Genomic DNA, 6852 nt, shown 5'->3' with positions numbered 1-6852 from the left:
TTTCGACATTCTCAAAAGTGTTTGTATTTCTTCACGCAGCGTCACGGACGCGGAAGGATATAACGAGGCTGGCTTCCTCAAGATGTTGAGACACGAAAGCATCATCCGGCTTGAGGAAAACTTCGTCGTGGGAGATTACCATTATCTCGTGTTGGACTACATCAAGTAAGAACACTAAGTCCATTACAAGCGTGACACTTACAGGATGTGTAAAACTACAAGCTTGGCAGCTGCTTCATCTCGATCAGTGCTCAATCCTTAGCTATGCTACACTGAATTGTTAAGAAGCAGATGCATTAACCATTTCGTAACCAGTTTGCAAAAAAGAAAACAACTATCTGCAGTCAGCACGTATTCCATGCATTGTTACACCTCGAATGTCTTACCTCACCTTTAGTGTTCTAGGACTTGCCGTGCATGTGTGGATGTGCTGGTGCCTTTGTGCTTGATGCTGTGTTTAATTAACCATCCTGCACTCTGTGTTGTGCGTTTTCCGTTGTCAGCGCGGGCAGCCTCTTAGACGTGGTGAAATCGAACGGAGCATTTACTCTGTCCTCCGTCAAGAGATACGCCCGATCCCTGATGGAAGTGCTGGCCTTCCTGAAGAAGAACGGCGTAGTCCATGGGGACCTCAAGCTGGTAAGGGTTTATCATTACATTTCTTTTAGAGGAATTAAGCAGGTCTAAGGGACGCTGCCATGGTGTCATGGGTAGCACACTAGACTTTAAACCCAGAGGGAATCAATTCAATTTGATCTCCCGGCTTGGCAATTGCAACAGTGGACAGGTTCTGAAATCCCAACTCTCCAACCACCCACCCACCCACCACCTCTATACACCCAGAAGTATAAATAAGTACAACACAGTTCATCACAACGTCACAAGTGGTGGCGTAAAGTGTGGGTACTCCGACCACTTTTGAGACATTTGGCTGTGTATACGAGTATCCCAAAACCATTTAAGTAGCTCTCTCGACCTACTCAATGATGGAGGCCTTTCTGGAAGTAGAGGGGTGAGCAAATAATTGCAGGCCTGCACCTTTACGGTGATCTTTTAAACATATCGAGCAGTGTATGCGCCTCATGCACCTGTAGCTCTTTGCCACGTGGTGGCCAGTTGAATTCCCATCACAGCTGCCTCATACAGAAGAGCTCTTATCCGTGATCATATTACCTATGACTCCCATTATCCATGGCAGCTGTAGAGTCCACAGAAACACCAATTATCCGTGACCCTATTTTCATTCTTGTACGTAATTATTCAGGTTTTTCTTTTTTTACCATCCTGAATTGCGGAACAACTCGGTTCGCGCCGATGAGAAGAGTCGCCATGTCAATTCTTCCCATTATAAGTGTTTTGTTTTCATGACCAACTTCAGTACAAGATGTTGTATTGGATCATCTTTACGATAATTTTTGATCCCCCTGCTTCCGACTCGAGAAATAATTCATTTACACTTATAACGTTAGATGTACAGTGCACAAAATGAACGCCATTCTTCCATACAGACAGGAATCATCTTAATGGACTCTCATTTGGTTAAATACAATACAAATAATGCATCCGTTTTCTTAATTTTTTCAGGAAAACATCTTGGTGAAAGATCACCACACGGCAGCCATCCGATTGGCCGACTTCGGAGGAAGTTTTTTTGAATCTGAATTTCGTAAGTTACACTTTATATACATTTATACACATCATCGCATTTCTAAATATTCCTACAGATCCTGTTATCTGGAATAATTTTGTGTTTTATATATCGTCGTTCATGCAAATTGCGTGAACGATGCTGATGTGAAATTAATATAGCAGATATCACAAGAGCTCACGCAGTGATGCCTGTGCATGGTAGCTCCACACGAGGTATTAAGGGAATGCTCACAACTCCTTAGAACCTCCAATTCACAACCGTGCATTGGGAATGTCCACTTCCGTGTAAAATCACGTCCTGTCATATTTTGTTTGTTGCGGTTGCACCCGACTTAAGAGCCGCATGGCTCACAGGGCTATACCTAATAAATGAAAACTTGAAACTTGAAAACTATCACATATCATGCAGGACAGGGTGCGAACACATTGGGGATTCTTTTAGTGAAACTATGACTCCTACAGGCCACCTAAGCAATATTGTATTTTTTTATTTTTCTCCAGCCGGTTATTCCTTTGGGACGCACGGATACAACGCTCCCGAAGTCTTGCTGGGCCAGCCGTTTGGAACATCAATTGACATGTGGGCTGCCGGGTGCATACTAGCTGAGATATCTGTCGGCAAACGACTGATGTCAATAAGCAGCAAGATTCAGGCGATCGCTGGCCTCACAAAGGTAACATTAATTGTATAATTTTGTATATTTATTAGCGAAAGATTGTGGGTTCAAATCTGGTTGGGGTTTATTCAGCCCTACAGTGTTGATAAAATGAGTACTACTTTTTAGGGAAGTCGACATTGGTTGTCATAGAGATATATTCACCTGTGACGTATGAATGGAGTTTTACCACTGACTCAGGGCTGCAGCCAGGCTATGATCACTGCCTCAATGCTCATTTGACTTTGAGTACAAATTCAATTTTAAACAGCTTCATATTACGTGAAATCAAGTGATTACTCAATAATGAATAATTCAATCAATAGGATACACACCATGTATGTAAGTACGTACAGAAAACGCCTCTTAACTCGCCAGTGACATAAGAGCAAATGTATCGTTTATTTTCAGATTGTGGGAACACCACCCTTTGAGATGCTGCACGCTGCACCAGACGGTCCTCGGTATTTCAGTGAGTACTGCAAATTTTAATTTTAATATGCGATTAGGTGTTATAACATCACTCGTCTGGCTGCACAATGACGTGAAAGTTGGGTTGTTTCCCCACGTCCTTCACAGCCTTCGTTGTACATCACAGCCTTCGTTGTACATCACAGCCTTGTGCACATTAATAATATTTTAATGCATGACATCGTTTGCGATTGTACCCACTGCAGACTTCTTTGGGCAACTGACCAAGGAATGTCTGCAGGAGACCCCTAAGTGTTGCCGACTCAAGAAGTTTCTGAAAACGAGAGACCCATTGTTCCTGGACTTCATCAGCTCCATCCTATGGTGAGTGTCCCACTCTTTAAGTTTCCCTCAACTGTAACAAAATTCCAGTCAATTTCTATATCACAAGGGAATATGCATCCCCTTTGCAATGTACAGCTATCTTGCATATCTCTGCAGAAGAAACTAGGTAAAGAATGAAAGGGCAAATGCAGTACTGTATCCTCATTTAACGCGCTAGTAGATGTTCTGTATTAAGAAAAAATGCATTTAGTGAGGAATTACCGTTTACACATTACAGAGATAAACAAATAAAAACCATGCACATTTGCACATTTTCACTATAAAATTAGCTTGCAGTCATCCCATGGCGAGAAAAAAAACTGTGATGAGGGTACGCCACCACGTACTATATCATTATATTATTCCGCGCATATACCTAGAATTCCTATACTGCTCAGCCATGCAGCTGAATAAAGTTGTTTGTCATGAACCGCTCAGAAAGCCCGTTCCCGAATGGAAGAACTTTACTTTAGCGATAACACGTTGTGTACGCACACTTTGAGCGTGGACTTACCATACCTATATTCACATACCTGCAAACCCTTAGATACTTTATCAAGTGGATGTAAGTTTATTGTATCACTATAATGTGTCATTTGGGTATGTATATTTTGCTGATCTTCTCATCGGTACTTGTCTCTTTGTTTTCAGCTGGAACCCAAATGACCGTCTAACTCTGAAAAGTGCTCTCAAGCACCCATGGATGAGTGCAGCTCCAGCTCCACCACCTGGACTTCACCAGGCACCAGCATGCAAGATCAACTCCCATCTGGCTCCTGCAACCAAGACCTTCCCTATTCTGGACCCCTACAACATCCCTTCCAAGACAATGGACCCCTACCAATTATGCTGGCTGGATTCGGACCCCAACAACTTCTTCATCCCGGCTCCAGCACCTTGCCACCTTCCCTCAATTCCACAACTTACTTCTCCTGGCCAAATTCCAGTCGAATCAGTTTGCTGCAGCTCTTCCGGAGTGGCAATTCCCATTTTGGCCACTAAGGTGTCCACTGCCACTTTCCTTCCATCTCCAGCCGCCGTTGCAGTCCCCTTAATTGAGCCAAGGACTGACGCCTTCCTGGCTTCTGCTTCTGTTGCATTAAGCGCCGGAACCATTTTGGATGTGGAGATGCCTACAGCCACTAGCTCAACATCCACCACAAAATGCAGCATTCAGGTGGAAGATGTGAACACTGCTGTGTCTTCGACAGCATCAATTGCTGACCCCCTCCCAGAGTCGGAGACCAGAATTGATGCGGACATCAAGCCTCTGGATATTGAGGAATTTCATATTTCAATTGAGGCAGTCGATGAGGCGACCCAAAATGGAGCCGAGACGAGCATGGGCTCCATATTGTCTCTGCCTATAAACGCAGACGACACTGTTAACCCTCTCCTGGAGTCCGAGAGCACGGTTAAGGCAGACTCTAAGCCTCACGATGCTGAACAAATGAAAGCCATGGTACAGAGTGACATGGACAGTGCAGAAAAAATTATTGAGGTCCCCAAATCCCAATCACCAACCATCCGCAAGAGATTGCATCGGTTCGGACGCGCTCTTATTAAGTTCGTCTGTTGTTGTGGGGGAAGTGGTGAGGGGGATTAAATGTTTTAATATTGTCAAATATATGGGCAGCCCTCGACTTATCACCTGTTCATAAGTCGAACGGTTTATAAGACGTTTTTAAAAGGGAAACATTGTTAAACTCATACAAAATATTGAACATTTGCATTTTATACTGTAATAAATACTATATTATACATAACATACCAAATAAATGTTGGTAAATAGAAAGAAAAATCAGTTTTAACTTCACTTGCCTTGATTCCCGATGATGCTGGCTTGTTTGTCGGAAGGCGCATAATGGATCCCAACAATTTCACACACAAGGGGGCATGTAAGCGCACTCACACAAAACATACACGACAACGATCCCCTGTATAGCCTGCCTTCACAGCGTTTATGAAGGTCGCCTTTGACTCAACAGTAGCGATGTTTACACACACCGCACCAGGTACTCATTTGAGGCCGAGTTGACCTAGGAGAGGCCCAGGACATATTCAGATTATCATCACTGATGTTGGTTGTGAGTGGGAATTAAATGTTTTAATATTGTTAAGTATACTCTGGTTCCTTCGATAAAGTCACGTTGGTAAAAAGTAAAAAAACAATGAAAACAACTAAATCAAATCACGACGTTTCGGAGGCAACACAAGCTTCCGTCATCAGGATGAACAGCCACAGTAAAATATACTGTGGTGAGTAGAGAGAGCTATTTGTGACAAGCGATTATATATGGTAAGAAGGGGGGAGGAGCCAGGGAGGACGGATGCAGGGTAGGGAGGGGGGTGAGTGTTGGGGGACGGAGATTATTGAAGCTCCTGGGCATGGTACTCATGTACAACGGATTAGGGGGGGGCAGCGGGGGGCGGGGGAGAGTGGGATGGGGGACAATTTTGCACGATTGAAACGTTGCACGTCAAATTTCCTAGTGATGGTAGTGTGTAAGGCTGGGAGTAAAAGACCGGAGATATGGATATGAATATAAACTCTAAAGCAGCTAAAGTTTTACTTGATTAATAACATCCTTCCAATGAATGCTCAATTTTAAACCATCCTCTTGGTTGAAGTTACGACTATGTTTGTATATCTGGATGGATTCATGGACAAATCTTTGGTGGTATCCAGATGGCTTGCAGAGTACTTTGGTAGCAATGATCAGCCACGGCAGAAGAATTTGTCCTATCGTGTTTCAAATCTGACTTGTGCTCGTGAATGCGGTCAGATACGTTGCTTCGTTTCCCCAATATAACAATCACCACAAATGCAACTCAGTTTGTAGACACCAGGGTACTGTAAGTCAGGAATGACATTCTTTACGGATGGGATTAGATCACGTATTTTGTGTATTGTACTGAATCGGACCTGGATCTTGTGTTTGTTTAGAATTTTGGAAACCTTTTTGGTAACGCCTGCTATGTATGGTAACGTGATGGTTTTGATCGGAATCTCAGGGGGTTGTTTCTCCATGGTAGGAGAAACAACTCTGCGGATAGTACGGTCCAAATATCCATTCATCTTAAGGGCCAGGTGTACATGTTCTAATTCATTGGCCAGGTGGTGTTTGTCAGAGATGCAGTGGGCCCTATGGTGTAGTGTTTTGATGAGGGAATTCTTCTGTGCCGGACGGTGGTGGGAATCAGGTTTCAGATAGGAGTCTGTGTGGGTGGCCTTCCTGTAGACAGAATGTCCCAAAGAGCCATTGGACTCCCTCTCAAACAGAACATCCAATAATTTTAGCTTGCCATCCTTCTCCACTTCCATGGTGAATTTGATGGATAGGTGTATGGAGTTAATGTGGTCGAGAAATTGGTTCAATGCTGGAAGGCCATGTGGCCAAATGACGAAAGTGTCATCCACATATCTCTTCCACAGGGAAGGACACAGGGTGGATGTCTGGATGGCGTCTGTTTGAAATTTCTCCATGAAAACATTGGCTATCACTGGTGACAAGGGGTAACCCATGGGGGTACCCTCATTTTGATTGAAGAAAGTACCATTCCAGGTGAAGTACGTGTTGGTGAGGCAATGCCTAACCAGCGCAGGGATATCAGGGTTCAATCCATGTTGGACTAAGTCTTAAATTATTGTTATGGTGTCAGGCACTGGAACCTTGGTGAATAGAGAGACCACATCAAAGCTGACGAGGACATCATCAGGGGACAGTGAAATGTCCTTAATTAGATAGAC

General features: G+C 43.7%; 1 long non-coding RNA gene across 1 annotated transcript; it reads left to right on the top strand.

The window, feature by feature from the left end:
- Positions 1–1221: 1221 nt before the first annotated feature.
- On the top strand, positions 1222–4184 carry LOC142930945 (uncharacterized). The gene is made up of 4 exons (XR_012946944.1): positions 1222–1666; positions 2152–2324; positions 2718–3101; positions 3753–4184. It is a non-coding gene; the product is annotated as an uncharacterized LOC142930945 (long non-coding RNA).
- The last annotated feature ends 2668 nt before the right edge of the window (positions 4185–6852 follow it).

Source organism: Petromyzon marinus, chromosome 46 (genome assembly GCF_048934315.1).
Source record: "Petromyzon marinus isolate PM22_M1 ecotype Great Lakes invasive population chromosome 46, UKy_Petmar_22M1.pri1.0, whole genome shotgun sequence".
Classification (NCBI taxonomy): Eukaryota; Metazoa; Chordata; class Hyperoartia; order Petromyzontiformes; family Petromyzontidae; genus Petromyzon; species Petromyzon marinus.
Note: the sequence above shows the minus strand (reverse complement) of the source record. Positions and strands in the feature narration are given on the sequence as shown.